We start from the raw sequence: 17,509 nt of genomic DNA, 5'->3' as shown, positions 1-17,509 counted from the left end.
GTGTAGCTACCACACGTGTAGCTACCACACGTGTAGCTACCACACGTGCTACAGAGATAATCCGGCACTGGACGAAAGGCCGACTGCGTAACATGCCCGGGGGTTTTGGCCTGGGGGAAGAAAAAAAAAGGTTGCAACCCTCGAGTGGGGAGAGCTCTCATCTAGCAGTGGATTGACAAACAAGACGGCGCACGTGCTCGCGTCGGACACGTGATGCAGGTGGACAATGGGTCGGGCAGAATGGACGCTCGCGTCGGAATGAACCGCGTGCCGAGGCGCGTTAATGGTGTTACTTGAATCGTTCCCTTTCATAGTCTCGCTTGAGTGGACCGCTGTGCTTGCACTACGCATGCAGAGTTGTGTAGATGTGTCTATGTGTACGTGCGTGTGTTCAGATCTCTTCTGTTAAACTTCGTAGACCACAGTCTAGTACACCTCCGATGAGAACCAGACAATACCTATTGTGGGTGTGTACATGGAACATCTGTTTCTAGGGCTATGTGTGCGCGCTGTTAGTGAACGCAAGCAATCCTATATGGTTACGTACATTTTTGCAACCTGGAAAACCAGTAGCTCACACACACATATCCCCCATGTAGCCTGTGCACACTGTTGGGGAAAGTGCCGTTCGTGAGCACCTGTTAAGGTATGGTGTATAGTGTGGACAAAACCATACGTGGCCTTCACTATTATGTTCACATCTAGCGATGTCTCCCGCTTGTGCCAAGCTAGGTGGAGTGAGGCTACGTGAAGCATCAAAGGTTTTATAGCAAGGAGGTCGTGGTACATCAGCCTCCCATTGTATCTGTATCAAATGGACGTTTCACTGGTAGAAGCTTGCAGAAACACAGCCATCATAAGATCAGGCCTTCCTCGCTGAGGGGGGGGGGTTCTCCCTTCCCCAACATGTCAGCTCAGCTAATCTCCAGACCTATTCCTTGGGATCAGAGATGGGATCGCTTGATGATGGGTAATAGGGGTAGTGCTACAGGCTCGTTATATTATATCAACGAGTAATTTGTGATCGTGGGCCACTTAAACAAGTTTTCATCTCCTCGGTCGTGGAGTATGTAGATGGTGAGAATGGACCCGCCGCTGTAAGCCAGGGCTTCTAGGAACACCGCACTGGCTCCCTAACGGCAGCCATAGCAGCTGCAAGAGTCACGGTCCTTAAGCTCAACCATTTCCCCCTCGGCGTCGGCTTGAGACAGATGTTAATTGCAGCTGCAGGTGATGTTCACATTTCTCTCTACGCAAAGACACACGTGCCGCACACCCACACAGAATAGCATTTTTCAGCAAACACACCCATACACCCCCATACACAAACTGCCATACAGCCACACAAAGTGAGCTCGTGAATGAAACGCAGGGCTTAGCAAATCTAACGTAGTTATAGAGCTTGATGGTATATAGTGGCAGCGTCGTCAAGGATAGGCAATAAGGGTAGTAGCCATCACATCTCTCTTATGACACCAGCTTTGGCAAGAAAATCACGGAAGCGAAGTGTGATAAATGGGTGGTCATCGACTAGTCTATAAAGACAAAAAAAATTGACTTTAAATTAACACCACCACCGCCGCCACAATTATTGGCATATTAATTTGGAGTCAAGACGATAAGAGCGCGGTACTCAGACACAGCCTCTTTAACATGGATAACTTCCGTGCCAACTGGTATCTGGAATGATGACTCAATAATTCCTCTGTTCATAGAGAGCATACTATGCTACACCTACTATAATCACCCAGGAATGTCCTTAACGCTCGTGACGTCACTCCACGTCGACCATCTCCCCTCATTAATATTCACGAGCAGGTGACGCCCTCCAAATGGACCCCCCCCCCCCCCATTATTATTACCGACTATAATGAGCCAAGAATGTCTGTGTGCAACGCTCGTGACGTCACTCCACGTCGATCAGCCCCCCTCATTAATGATCATTAACAGGTGACGTCCTCCACATGGACCCCCTCCCCCTCATTAATAATCATGAGCAGGTGACGTCACTCCACATCGAACAACCCCCCTCATTTATAATCATTATAAGGTGACGTCCTCCACATGGACACCCCCCCCCCCATTCAACTCACAACCCTCACTACAAAGGCAGAACCCTCACGTCACGTGATCTCCGTCACGTTGTTGAGACGTATAAGTAAAAATGACGTCGTGATGAACAAGGGATTATAACCTTAAAATGAGTTAGGTCTATGTCACCGCGACCTTACAAATTATCACCGCGCCCTTACAAATTGCACACGAATTAATGCAATGACTATATCACGTCGCGGTCTGCTTTTCGCTTGCAAGTTTCAGATTTACTGCAATACACCCGTCCTTGGACGGGCAAAAGGCTAGTATTAAAGAATTATAGATCATAAATAATAATACAGCAAAGAAACACCTCAACGAGTTTGTAAGCATTTCTCTTTTAAAGAGGAGGTTCCTTTTTTTGAAATGTTCAGTCAGTAAAATTAACGAGTGACATTGGGGACCTGTTTCGGGCCTCTCTTAGATCAACTCAGGTTTAATTGAGTGTCCGGTACATCGTATCCTGAATGACTAAACACTTTAATGCCAACTGCACCTGCAATGTGTATATATAGATGCAATGTGTATGATTAAGGTAGCCGCATCAGCACGCACAGTCCATGCCTGCTGTAATACGTGCTCGCCAGCAGCACCCGCTACTACAATTCATTCGGAGAAACAGGGGGCCTTCGAAATTGTGCATTAAATACAGACACTGACATAAGCCTGCACGGTACGTCACATATCCGACTCATTGGGGCCTGAGGTTTAGGGGGATGTGAGATACGAGGTCGGATAAGCGAACATCTGTAGCACGTGCACAGACGCTGCACTTGGGTGCGCACGGTCAACTCGTCAAGGTGGTTGTGTGGCTGTCTCATACGCAACGTTGGACTTTTAATTCCGTCAAAGGGATGGATGAACTCTCGCCGCAATGCAGGCCTGAACCATATCTCCGCGTTTAACCAAGGATTGGTAGAACTGGTCCGGAACAGGTCCTGCCACTGATTCAGTTATCAGCCACCTGTTGTCAGAGGTATCGATCAGGGCCGATTAAGCCAGGTGGGGGGGGCTGTAATTGAAAGCCCCCAGGTGAAAACGGGTGAACCGCTCCTCACGATGTGGCCGATGAGCCAATGGCGAGGCTGCAGGAGGAGGAGGGGGGTGGTGGCTGGCCCACGAGTATAACGGCCTGGCTTGGACCAGGGAGACCGTGCACCGTTTGGGCGCAAGTCTGGTGCGCAACTTTGAGTCGGCGGCGGCGGCAGCAGCAGCAGCAGCGAGGGGACAAGCTGTTTGAATGTGAGTTAAATCTTACACTCGCCATGGAGTTGTGTCGAGATAGTTTATTTGTGGGTGGAGGAGAGTCCGTGATCGGGCCATGCTTGCACGAGGGCCTGGTTGGGAGTGCGGGCTGTGGAGAGCAAGAGGGAGCCAACGGACGAGGGAGCTGTCAATGACCCGAGCTTCGGCAAAGGAAGTCGGCAGCAGGCGAACGGGTGGGGCGGCCACGAGACGGGGAGCGACCAGCGGTGGTTGCTCGGGCGATCTCGTGTCCGGAGGGCTGGTGGTGTGGGGTCGAGATTCTGCAGCGATAGTGGTGGACGGGGTGAAGGGCATGGCCCGGGTTTTCCCCCCAAGTGCCCTCCTCGGCGTGCCCTGCTACTCCCCACAGCGGGCTGGGAAGGCGGGCTGACCCAAGCCGCGTGCGGAGCGGTGTCCGCGAGCATGGGGCTAGCGGCTCCGACACCGGGTGGAGGGTGAGCACACACGAGAGAGGTCGGTGCGGAACTGCCCCGTGTGTGTGTGTGATCCCGTCGGGGCTGGGTTAAAACGACAGTTGTTGCCGGTTCCCTGCCGTGCTGGATTGTGGAGATTATTTGGTTTGAACACCGTATTGTTAAACCGGACTCGACCCTTAACTTGACTCGACGCGTAATCCCGCTGTGTCGCAGACCGTCGCACTCCACCCATGGTTCGCGTCTTTAAATTCCCCCGATTTTTAAAATTATCTCGACGGCAGGCGAGGGTCATGTGGGGGGTGGGGACCTCGCACGAGCTCACGGTTCGCCTTCCCAGAACCTGACGTAACAACTTCTAAATTGACTTGCAAATTGCAGTGGTGATTTTTTTTGTTAGTTGTGTAGGTGTCGGTTGGATGACTTTGTGTCTAATGTGGTATTGCACTGCACCGCGTGATCCTGCCAGTGGCCGTGCGGGAGAGCGCAAAGTCGGTGGGCCTGCGATCTTTCTCGATTACAACCGTTGGTTATCGGGTTCCAATTCGGCATTCTATCTAATTTGTTTTAAACCTTCATCCAGTTGCAGGGCTTGACCGTATGATCTCATGAGTGGTGAAATAAGCATCTGCAATGGCTATTGTTTTAATACAGACGCAGCCAGGGTGTGCACCTGACATCTCGAAGCTGCTGAAATTGCTGTTCTACCATGGCCATTATGAACTTCCAAAATACATACGACTTTTCATCCGCTAATGTTAAATCGGTTATCTAACACGGCCATGTTGAGCCTCTTGTGTTAAGAGGGACGCCCAAAATACCCAAGGCATGAGTTTGAGATCTCGGCGGTGCTGAAGAGGGTTACTCGGATACTGGCCATTGTGAATCTCTGAACGAAAGGCGATGGTGGCGCTAGGCATAACAAATTGAAGCAAAAACTCGCCTAACTCACAGATGGTGGGTGGGTGAGTGCGGCAGATGATTTAATTTATCCAGAAAATACTCCCCGACTCTCCAATGTGTGTTTTTTTTTCTTTTCAAGGAGGCTTCCTCCAAGTGTCGTGATCCCCAATGTCACTAATTGGGGATGTTCGGCTGATACCAGTTGCATGGGTTTTTTTTTCCATGGGAGGTAATCCTGAGAACCCGGAGGAAACCCATGCATAACAATTGGGTGGGTGGGGGAACAGAAAGACACCACAGACGCCCGAGGTGGGAATTGAACCGTATAATTTTTCGTGAGGCGTGTATTTCTGCTGCGCTGCACTATTAATAAAATCGAGACGCTAATTAGTATGGGGGGGAAAAAAACAACGAATCATATCTACATCTTACCACATTTTCTATTTTTGTCTTCCATTACGCTTACGACGAATATGTGTATTTTGTCTCTATCTCCTTCTGTCATCTGACTGCATCTCTCGTCGGTGTCTATTCTGTCATCTCCCTGTGTCTTATCTCTTGTCTCTATCTCTTTTGTGAGCTCGCTAGGATTTTTATCAACGGAAATAGCGCCCCCCCCCAATATAATTTCTGCTTCGGGCCCTCAATGCTCTAGCACCTGGGGGGGGGGGTGCGAGATTCCTTTTCTGGGGCTGCGAGACGTGGCCAGATATTTTGTTTAGAAGAAAAATCCTCAAACACATTAAGCACGGGCACGTGAGTACAACTACTATGTTTTGTCAAACCTCTATTTGCTAACATTATACTTTTTTTTACGATTGAGAAAGGGGTGGGGGGGGAAGGCTGAAGTAAATGTTAAGAAGCACTGCTCTAGCACCATTCTGAGAGCTCGGATCTCTCTGGGTGCTCCACGTGGCCATAATGGGTCTCGTAATCCGCACATTCCCACATGTTCTTATACACGTTTCTGGTATGGAGTAGTTCTGTAAAAAAACATCTGGCGTGCCTTGCGGCAACGTGCGCGGACTCGGTGTTTTATTTTTCACACCGTAAGGCGAGGGTGCATTACCGTAAGATGATTAAACAAAACTAAAATGTTGTTTTTATATACTGTGATGCACAGGCATGTAACGGCCCGACGCTTTTGTCAAATAAGCCCTTGCAGAAAGAACGGAATGGGTGACGTTTCGGGCAATGGCCCTTCGTAGCAAAGAAGGGCCATTGTCCCAAAACGTCAGCCGTTGTCTCCTGTACGCTGCTGGATCATGGTCTCTCTGTGCCATTGTCATCATTTGCGATATTAAAAGCGATATTTATTTATTTAGCAAATACAATAGGATACGGTTATTATGGATAGGTCGCACATTTGCACTCTAGCCAGTAACGTAATAAATGAACATAAAACACCCCTCCTGCAACGTACGTCTCCCCCTTTTTTTTTAAACGACGAAAGTACTCTCGTAGTGGTGGTGCCTTCCGTCGACACTCTACTCCTCACCAGTCTTGCAGCGTTCCGGAAAATACCGAGGTGAGGAATGAAACCGAGTGTGACTGTCTGAAGTAAGGACCAGGGTCTGGGAGGGGGAAGAGGGTGGGGGGGGGTGTTAGTAGGTCTGCGTTTCGTAACAACACCTACCTTGCCGTGCTCGCCCTTCCATCACCACCCACCCCCAAATCACCACCCACGTCCTCGCCAGACATCAACCGCCCCCCCCACCACCACCACTACTATCAGCAAGCAGCCTCGGGCAGCCCAGCCTCGCTGACTCTGTCCGCCACCGCTGCCTTAGCCAACATTCGCTCGCCAAAGCCCTCTCGACCGCACGCACGCACGCACGCGCCACCCAGCTAGCGGCAGCGCCAGCAGCAGGAGTGTGAAGCAAGAGAGGGAGGAGGAGGAGGAGGAAGGGGAGCGCATTCAACAAGCCAGCCAAGCCAGCGGACAATCATTCACCGGAGTACAGGTGTGCAGAGGTGGGTGAGGTGAAGCCGGACCGCGCGCGTGTACCCGTACGCGCACGCGTACGCGTGTTTTTTTTCTAATATACATGCGCGCACGAATACGCGCGTGTGCAGGTGAGAGTATCGCGTGTGTGTTCATATTTGTGTGCGTACATTTATGCTTTTATACGTGGTGGTTTTTTGCGCGTCGTTTCTAATGTAAAAGCGTGGGGTAGTGTCGTGGTTAGCGCACGAAGCTACAACCCCGGCGACCTGAGTTCGCCTCCCGCTCGCGGCCCAACACCCGTCACTATTACCAGAACCGGTGCGGTGCCTCCACCTAGGAAGATAAAAGCGTCCGGGTGTGATCTTTGCCACACCAACCCAATCTTGTGCTGTCGACCTTAATAAGGTGCTCTCAGACAGCACTTGCCCCAACAGTCTGTTAAGACTGGACGGGGGCGCTTTTTAAAATTATGTATTTATGTGTGCGCACATGCACGTGTGTGCTCTTCTCTCTGCTGTACACGTGCATGCGTTTCATATGGCCCGCAGCCATCCTCATTAGCGAGTCGGATCTGAACCGCTCCAGTGCCACCCAAAGGTCTGCTCGGCCTTAATTAGTGCGATGTGTAATCGTCAACACCGGGGATACAAAGGCGGCCGGGCGTGGTGTTGATTACACACTCTGCGAGCGCCGTCGTGGTCTCTTAATAGGTGCTTGCGATCTGCACTTCAACAATATCTAGGTTGTACGGGGAGGGTATTTGCACTGACGCCTGTGTATGGGTTGTGTGTAATGAACGTACACGTATACTGTTAGCGCTACGCTGCGCTACGAACTTTGCGATCCAGAGTTCGATTCCCATTCACGATCAACGACCGGTGACGATTATCTAAACGGGTCCTGGATCTCGCCTGGGTCGACACTGCCTCGTGAGTAACCTGGTGCGGTGTGTAAACATCGCCACTAGAGAGACAAAGGCGACCGGGCGTGGTGCTGCCCCCCCCCCCCCCCCCATCGTGTGCCGTGCCGGCCTTCATCGGTGCTCGCTAACAGCACTTGCCCGAAAAGTCTTCGGGCTATACGGGGGATCTTTGTACATGCATATACTCATTTGTGTATTTACATATACGTTTTTTTTTATATTACGTTTATTACATCCGTTTTAATTACCGGTAACCGTTAGGAAAAAATCTATCGGTTTTTTTTCCGCACGAATAGAACTACCGAGCACTTACGCTGGAGTTTTATCATTTATTTTTAACGAAGTGACGTAGGGACCTTCCACCGCTTCATAGCTCTTCGGATTTCGCCCAGAATAAATATTCCGAGTCTGCTATCGCAGCGGATTTGCAATCCAGAAATCGTCGGGTTTAATTCGATCGGCAGGTTGCGTCCGGTGGGGTAAAGTGTGGGTACCCCACCCCCCCTCTTCCAAAACGTCCGATCGGCGTGGAGGAGTAGACCAAATGCCCTCCGGGGAAATCCATCCTTGTGGAGAGGCCCTTACGCTAGCAGTGGCGTGAGAAAATCGGCAGTTGCAGGGCTGCGCCTTTTACCCCCCCCCTTTTACCCCCCCCCCCCTTTTTAACTTGAGAAACGAGGGCACGATCTTACCACGCGGTGACTCGGGCTGCCGTCCCGTTTGTACGCGCGCGTGTGTGCCCGCTACCGACGCTCCACTCGACAACGACCACCGTTTTCTGATCTTCCTAAAACGGTAAATAGATTCTGGAAACTTACCGGTTTCCCGATTATATCGTTAAACATCCCCCGCACCCCCCCCCCCCCCCCCCACATTATCAAATCGCAATTAAATTCAACCATAATCTCAATGGCTAATTGCGAGGTTAATTAACCAACGTGCCTTTTTAATCTGAATCTCCAAAGTGACATCTGGCTTAGTAGAGGACGTCGTTCAAAAATATAAAATCCGTTTCAATTGCTGATGTGGTAACACAAAAAAGGGACTTTAATAGAAGACTATTAATCTCGGTGCGAGCTCACCCGGCTAAATAAAGCACGTAATAAAAAAATTAATGATCCATATCAATTGCTCGTCACCTGTGGTTCAATAAAGGACTTGGATCCCAACGATAACGCCACAACGAATCTCCATGAGGCTTCGGCTGGATACATTAATTCTCGTGTACAAATCGCACTCATTTAAAAAAAACAATCTACTGTGAGATGAATGACCCCCCCGCCCCCCCCCCACCACTTCGTTTTGTTGTTTGACCATACTTCACCGCGTTGGTTAGTAGCGGGCCAGTGGAGTTGGGGGGGGGGGATTTCTGTGCGAGTGCAAAGACCGGTGGAAGATATCCATCGGATGTTAGAGCCCTGCCCGGGAATCGAACCTGATTAGAGCCGAGTTTACGGCGCAGTGCGCTAACCACTGCGCCACCGCTCAATCCCTGGCGAAAGTACGGTCGGTCAAAAATAATCTTGCCTATAAATTGCTCATTACAATTGTATATGGAATGTTAGATAAAGCAGGGCAATCGGGGAGTACACGACGCTCTCTATAGGCTACCATAGCCATCACCCGTACCCTAGCTTCAACAGGTGCTCGCTGACTAACAGATGCGCATTGCCATGCACAACAGGTGAACGCGTACAGGTGTGTGCGCGCATTGCCATGCACAACAGGTGAACGCGTACAGGTGTGTGCGCGCATTGCCATGCACAACAGGTGAACGCGTACAGGTGTGCGCGCGCCTGATCTGAGCTCATCTGTGCACTGCGCTACGCTGACGTGCGCGCGCTCATGCGCAAAGTGTGCACGGCGCGCGTGCGCGGCGCGCGTGCGCGTTTTTCTTTGTATGTAGCCCAGCGGGTTGGCTGACTGCGCTTCGCGACACGGCGTCCCGAGTTAGATTCGCGCTCACGGTCGACATCATCTGACGAATACCTGTACCGGTGATGATGATCGTCTTCCCCCTCCTCCTCCCCCCTGCCTAACTCGACTCATCCTTTGTGTTTGTTTGTTTGTTTTTAAACACGAGTACCTGGTGCGGGTGTATAAACGTCGGCACCGGGCGAGACAAAGACGGCCGGCCGTTTGTGAAGGTGCTCTCTAAAAGCACAGTGCTTGCCCCAATGGTCTGGCGAATGCGGGGTGCTTTGTGTGGATGTAGTATTTGCGCGTCGTGCGGTATATGGCTGTGTAGTTGTCGAATCTAATAACTATGACTGTGTACTGTATCAACACGCACACACTTTTGGAGGGCGGGTGGTTGACTGCACTAGGGTTCGAGATTTGCAAGTGCACGCACGGCTACTGGTACGTGTACTATACACAAGTATACGTGTACTACAGCGAGGGGAAAAAAAGTATTTGATCCCCTGCTGATTGTGTACGTTTGCCCACTGACAAAGAAATTATCAGTCCTGTAATTGTAATGGTAGGTTTATTTGGACAGTGAGAGACAGAATAACAACAACCACAATCCAGAAAAACGCATGTCAAAAATTGATTTGCATTTTAATGAGGGAAATAAGTATTTGACCCCCCTCTCAATCAGAAAGATTTCTGGCTCCCAGGTGTCTTTTATACAGGTAACGAGCTGATATTAGGGGCACACTCTTAAAGGGAGTGCTCCTAATATCGGCTTGTTACCTGTATAAAAGACACCTGCCCACAGAAGCAATCAATCAGATTCAAAACTCTCCACCATGGCCAAGACAAGAGAGCTCTCCAAGGATGTCAGGGACAAGATTGTAGACCTACACAAGGCTGGAATGGGCTACAAGACCATTGCCAAGCAGCTTGGTGAGAAGGTGACAAAAGTTGGTGCGATTATTCGCAAATGGAAGAAACACAAAAGAACTATCAATCTCCCTCGGCCTGGAGCTCCATGCAAGATCTCACCTCGTGGAGTTGCAATGATCATGAGAACGGTAAGGAATCAGCTCAGAACTACACGGGAGGATCTTGTCAATGATTTCAAGGCAGCTGGGACCATAGTCACCAAGAAAACAATTGGTAACACATTATGCCATGAAGGACTGAAATCCTGCAGCACCCGCAAGGTCCCCCTGCTCAAGAAAGCACATGTACATGCCCGTCTGAAGTTTCCCAATGAACATCTGAATGATTCAGAGGACAACTGGGTGAAAGTGTTGTGGTCAGATGAGACCAAAATGGAGCTCTTTGGCATCAACTCAACTCGCCGTGTTTGGAGGAGGAATGCTGTATATGACAACAAGAACACCCACCGTCAAACGTGGAGGTGGAAACATTATGCTTTGGGTGTTTTTCTGCTTAGGGGACGAGACAACTTCACCGCATCAAAGGGAGGATGGACGGGGCCATGTACCGTCAAATCTTGGGTGAGAACCTCCTTCCCTCAGCCAGGGCATTGAAAATGGGTCTTGGATGGGTATTCCAGCATGACAATGACCCAAAACACACGGCCAAGGCAACAAAGAAGTGGCTCAAGAAGAAGCAAATTAAGGTCCTGCAGTGGCCTAGCCAGTCTCCAGACCTTAATCCCATAGAACATCTGTGGACGGAGCTGAAGGTTCGAGTTGCCAAACGTCAGCCTCAACCTTAATGACTTGGAGAAGATCTGCAAAGAGGAGTGGGACAAAATCCCTCCTGAGATGTGTGCAAACCTGGTGGCCAACTACAAGAAACGTCTGACCTCTGTGATTGCCAACAAGGGTTTTGCCACCAAGTATTAAGTCATGTTTTGCAGAGGGGTCAAATACTTACTTTCCTCATTAAAATGCAAATCAATTTATAACATTTTTGACATGCGTTTTTCTGGATTTTTTGTTGTTTTTCTGTCTCTTACTGTTCAAATAAACCTACCATTAAAATTATAGACCGATCATTTCTTTGTCAGTGGGCAAACGGACAGAAACAGTAGGGGATCAAATACTTGTTTTCCCTCACTGTATACACAAGTATGCGTGCGCTCATAGACGTGTTTTTTTAGCAACTGCGTGCGTGCAAAAGCAATTTGGTTGAGGTGGTGTACGTGTGTATACGGTACAAAGGTTGTTAAACGATAACCAGTAAATCGTTAACCGTTTTCAAAATCTATTACCGGTTCAGAAAGTCAGGAACCGGTAACCTTTTCGATTTGCGTTTACAGTAACCAATGCGCGAATTGATTTCGCACGTGCAACCAGTAACAAACCGCACGGTGGCTGAGGTCATCGCTTGGCACACTTCCCTTGTTTTCATTCGGTTAAGAAGCTAAAGGTGCAGCCCTGAAATTGCTCTGCTCATGCCACTGCTGTGGGAAGGGCTTCCACGAGGAGGGGGGGTGCTCTGTAATGGTATTTGGCCTACTCTGCCACGCTAACTAGACGACTTGGAAGAGGTGGCTGTACCCCATCCAAGCGTGACCTGTCAATGACAGGCCAGTTTAAAAAAAAAAAGTTAAGCATATTTCGTGTATTGCTGAAGTTGTCTGTTCGGAAAACCGTTAACCGGTTTTCGCCGGAGATTTGTTTTCATGCGGTTACTGGTAATGTGAATACTGCAAACGTTTAACAACCTTATGACTTGATGCGCGATTTAACAATCGTCCAGGACGTGGACGATCTCCTCCCCTCGAAAGCCAAGTCGGGTTGAGCCTGGCCAGTGCTTCAAGGTGACCACCACGCAAAAACAGGTTTGCTGTAGTTGGCCACGTGGTGGGGCAGCATTGGGCAGTGCCACAACATTCACAGTTATACGGTACTTCTATGGTAGCGGGTAGTTTGTCATAAACTATCTCAGGGCGTGACGACCCTGCATTGCGCGAGTCCCAGGCACAGCTGGCCCGGCTGTCGGTACCTGGTAAGGGCCCCTCCCAGGGTTACGCGGGTTTCTCACTGCCTTGTGAGTGTCTCGGGAGAGTCAATGTCTAAGGGAGTAAACCCCGACAGAAAATCAGGAGTGGGGCCCCTCAGGCCGTTTTGTGACGCACTGCGGCACATTCCCGGCAGCCCCTGCAGCCAAACTGGTACCAAACGTCGTGCTACGCACTCCTTTGGACATCACCAGCAAGGCCGAGGGGGGGATCCTGACGCATGGACAACCCAGGATTTCCAGAATAACCTGTCCGGGCTTTGCGCCAACAAGAGGTGCAAAAATGGGGGAGAGGACACTCCTCGGCCACCTAATCGTGGCCAAGAAACACGGATGGCAGCAGTCACGGGTTATAAGCTCATTTTTAGATTGGCGTAAAAAATGGGCGCCACGGGTTGCCATCGTCGGTGGGAGGGGTCATTGCACCCCAATGGATAGCTACCGCCACCCGCCTCAAGCTGGGCAGCCCCCGGCCAATAAGGTGCTTTCCCGCCACAGCTCACCTGCTCCAATGGGTTCTTGGGGCTTGTGGTTCATCACCAAACAAGTGAGCTGCAAAACCTGCACCAGACAAAAGCAAAACAAAACGAAAGAAGGTTCCAGCCCTTCATTTTGCAAGCTGGAATGTACGTACAATGTGTTCTGGACTCTCCGAAGATCTATTGCAGATTGAGGACATCCGCAAGACTGCAGTTATCGACAGGGAGTTGGCGAGACTCCATGTCGATATTGCAGCACTGCAGGAGACCCGGCTTGATGGCAGTGGCTCTCTACGAGAGAGTGACTACACTTCATACTGGCAAGGAAAACAACAGAACGAACCAAGGCAACAAGGTGTTGGGTTCGCCATCAAAAACACACTCCTTGGCATGATAGAACCACCGACTGCAGGCTCCGAGCGGATTCTTCTCATGAGACGGCTCACTGTTTCTGGCCATGTAAACATCCTGAGTATCTACGACCCAACACTCTACTCACCTCCGGAGATTCATGACCAGTTCTGTGAAGAGCTTCACAATATTATTAGCAAAATCCCCAGCTCTGAGTACATGTTTCTGTTGGGGGACTTCAATGCAAGGGTTGGGGCTGACCACAACGCGTGGCCCGCATGCCTTGGCTATCATGGCATTGGAAAGATGAATGCCAGTGGCCAGACTACTGGAGTTTTGTTCATACCACAATCTCTGTATCATAAACTCATTTTTTCTCACAAAACCATGCCATAAAGTATCATGGAGACATCCAAGGTCTCTTAATTGGCACCAACTGGACCTCGTCATCACCCGACGAGCCCTCCTCAACTCGGTACTCGTCACACGCAGCTACCACAGTGCAGTCTGTGACACCGATCACTCGCTGGTATCCAGCAAGGTCAGACTACGCCCCAGAAAGATGCACGGACTCAAACAAAAGCGCTACCTATGCATCAACTCTGCCAAAACATCCCTCCCAGAGCTCACTCCATTATTTCAACACAGCCTTGAGCAGTCCCTACACGACACACCAGATGGAAGCGTGGAGACAAAGTGGGCGTACATCAGAGACGCCATCTGCAATGCAGCCATCAATACCTTGGGCAAGCAGACAAGGCGGAACACAGACTGGTTTGAGGAACACCTGGCTATATTGGAACCCATCCTCCAAGCCAAACGCATGGCGCTCCTGAAGTACAAGCAAGTCCCAAGTACAGAATCATTAAGGGCTCTGAAGGCTGCTCGCAGTGCAGCTCAAACGACCGCCAGACGCTGCGCCAGCAACTACCAGGTGAATCTCAGCAGTAGGATCCAATTCGCCTCTGACACTGGCAATATCCGTGGCATGTATGAAGGCATCAAGACAGCCTTTGGTCCAAATATCAGGAGGACTGCCCCCCTTAAACCCAGCACAGGGGCCATCATCACTGATAAACAAGAGCAAATGGCCAGGTGGGTAGAACACTACTCGGAGCTCTACTCACGAGACAACGGTGTGTCAGAAGCTGCCCTTGCTGCTGTAAAGCCCCTACCAACGATACACGAAGTGGACAATGTTCCAACCTTGAAGGAACTTGACAACGCCATCAACTCACTAGCCAGCGGCAAGTCACCGGGACAGGACGGCATCACACCTGAGGTACTGAAATGTGCAAAATCCGCCGTCCTCACAAAACTCCATGAAGGTCTCTGCCAGTGCTGGGAAGAAGGAGCAGTGCCTCAAGACATGAGAGACTCCAACATCTCATCACCCTATGTAAAAACAAGGGTGACCGTGGGGACTGCAATGACTACCGCGGCATCTCCCTGCTGAGCATTGTGGGGAAAACCTTTGCCCGTGTGGCCCTCAGCAGGTTACAGATACTAGCTGAGAGGATGTATCCTGAGGCTCAGTGTGGCTTCAGAGCAGGAAGGTCTACAATTGACATGCTTTTCTCCTTGCGTCAGCTACAGGAGAAATGTCGAACAAAGAATGCCCCTATACTTGGCATTCATTGATCTTACAAAAGCCTTTGACCTCATCGGTAGGGGATGCCTCTTCAAACTCCTCAAAGTGATCGGCTGTCCACCGAAGCTGCCGGCAGTAATCTCCTCTTTCCATGACAACATGAAAGGAACAATACAGCACAGCGGCACCACCTCAGAGGAATTTCCCATACTCAGCGGTGTAAAGCAGGCGGGGTGCGTGCGTGCCCCAACACTCTTTGGCATATTTTTCTCACTTATGCTCACACGCCTTTTGGGACAGCAGAAGAGGGAGTCTTTCTTCATACAAGATCTGATGGCAAACTCCTCAACCTTGGCCGTCTCAGATCCAAAACCAAAGTCCTCATCAGAGAACTCCTTTTTGCTGATGATGCTGCGCTGACAGCTCACACAGAACAAGGTTTGCAGACACTCCTCGACCACCTTGCCAATGCCTGCAACAACTTTGGCCTGACAATCAGTCTAATAAAGACCAATGTCATGGGCCAGGATGTCAGAGACACCCCTTCCATAAACATTGGCAGCTACACCCTGGAAGTCGTTCAGGACTTCACCTACTTGGGTTCTACCATCACCTACAAATCTCCCTTGTCACAGATTGACAAGCGCATTGGGAAGGCGTCTACAGCTATGTTCAGGTTGACTAAAAGAGTGTGGGAGAACAAATCCCTAACGCTCAACACCAAAGTACAAGTGTACCGGGCCTGCGTCCTTAGCACCCTCCTCTATGGGTCTGAGTTCTGGACAACATACGCCCATCAAGAACATCGACTAAACACATTCCACCTCTGTCACAGGCGCATCCTCTATCAGATGGCAAGATTACATTCCCAACACCTCAGTTCTCAACTTGGCCAATATTCCCAACATGTATTCTCTACTCAGTCATAGGCGCCTGAGATGGCTTGGACACGTGCGCCGCATGCAGGATGGCAGACTACCCAAGGATATCTTGTACGGCGAGCCAGCATCAGGCACACGGGTCACTGGTCGCCCAGTCCTGCGCTTCAAAGATGTCTGTAAACGGGACATGAAGAGCTGCGACATCAACCCAAATGACTGGGAGAAAACTGCCGGCGACCGACTCGGCTGGCAGCAGGCTGTAAAAACAGGCCTCATGAGAGGCGAGGAGATGCACCGCTTTGCAGACCAAGAGGGAGCGACGTAAAGAAAAAGCAACAAACACCTCTGGAGCTGCCACCGCATTCACTTGCAATTGCTGTGGCAAGGATTGTCACTCAAGGATTGGCCTACTGAGTCATTCTAGGCGCTGCAAAACCTACAGCTCACCTCGTAAGGCGCAAAAATAATTGTCTCTCGAGACACAAAGGCCTATGATGATGATGATGCTCCAACGCCTTAATCATGCGCTGACCAGCGTGTTTTTGTAGTGTGGTCAAATGAATGCCATCACCCGAAGGGTCTGGAGCTGTCCCTCATTCAGCAGTGGAGAGACGGACGGTATGCCCCCATGTACAGCAACACGCACGGTCCGTGCTCTTGGGCGGCTGTGCCATAGCACGGCAGTAAGCTTGCTGTTGCAGATGCTTACGGTTCGACATCCAGCGGCCACCCTGTTTAATACTGCCGGTGGTTAATGAGCCGTGTGGATACGCGCCCGCTTGTTTACACGGCGTACGTCCAAGATCCCTGGACGTAATTCCACCCTGTGCGTCGGCGTCGCGGTCCAAATGTGCCACAACTATTTTTGAAAGATAAAAAAAAATGACCCGACCCCGTGTAAGCAATCAATCGGCCGCCCCTCACCATTACGAATATTCGGCAGGACCCTCCTGAGAAAGAGGGTCGAGAGACTCGGTGAGGCTTCTCCCTGGGTAAAGAAGCCAAATAAGAATGATGCGATCAAGTCCCTGCTGGGGTGGAGGGTGGCGGCGTGTGGAAAATCGAAGCCACCTGAATGGGACGCGATAGGATCGACGTGCTTGGATTCGTAATGAAATCTGTTGAATCGGATTTTAAAACATTCCGTCTCCCGATACGGTCAACGCACGAACATGCTGCACAGCCCCCTTTGTCACTCCACCGTTGGATGATAATAGCCCCCCCCCAGGTCGTCTGGTTCGTGGCAGGCGGGGGGGGGGGGCTATTTTGACCATACCTCACCAAGCTGGTCAGTGCGGGTTGGTGAAGGCTGGGGGGCGGGGGGGGGGGGACGGCAATACACGTCGGACCGTAGAATCAAAGTACAGGTGCGAGTTAACGCGAGCTCGTCGACATAATAATCCTCATCGGCCAGTCTCGATTCACTGCTGGATGGATGGGTCTCCCCAGGTCGTGGCCATCTCTCACGGTCGCGCCGTACCCACAATCCACCTCGTGCCTGCAGCCGCTCGTTTCGTCGCTCCATCTCGTCCGGTGAAGGTGATGTCTTTTTTAGGGGGGGGGGGGTGGTGTATCCATCTCTCCTTTGATTGGCACTGCTGTTGGTCTTAACCGGAGTACACCATCCCCCCCCCCCTTTGTGTCGCACAAGCCCCCCGCAACAGTCTCTAGAATGTCTCTCCTTGCTTGTCCCCTGCTCTTTCGGTGTCAAACTTTTACAAGTCTGCACGCACACACACACGTACTGGATTCATTATAAGACGCAACCATCCCAAAA

General features: G+C 50.6%; 1 protein-coding gene across 3 annotated transcripts in view; it reads left to right on the top strand.

Annotated features, from left to right (window-relative positions):
* Positions 1-3,215: 3,215 nt before the first annotated feature.
* The window catches only part of GAD1 (glutamate decarboxylase 1), a 67,190-nt gene continuing 52,896 nt past the window's right edge, over positions 3,216-17,509 (top strand). The window contains exon 1 of one of the 3 annotated variants that reach the window (XM_076071649.1): positions 3,216-3,336. The gene's annotated coding sequence lies outside the window, so the exon portion shown is untranslated. Of the gene's footprint in view, positions 3,337-5,536; positions 6,205-6,371; positions 6,651-17,509 lie in introns of those variants that run through there. The other 2 variants (XM_032965483.2, XM_032965481.2) reach the window with 2 other exon arrangements.

The sequence above is a fragment of the Petromyzon marinus genome, chromosome 34, assembly GCF_048934315.1.
Source record: "Petromyzon marinus isolate PM22_M1 ecotype Great Lakes invasive population chromosome 34, UKy_Petmar_22M1.pri1.0, whole genome shotgun sequence".
Classification (NCBI taxonomy): domain Eukaryota; kingdom Metazoa; phylum Chordata; class Hyperoartia; order Petromyzontiformes; family Petromyzontidae; genus Petromyzon; species Petromyzon marinus.
The sequence above is the reverse complement of the archived record's forward strand: the minus strand, read 5'-3'. Positions and strand labels throughout refer to the sequence as shown.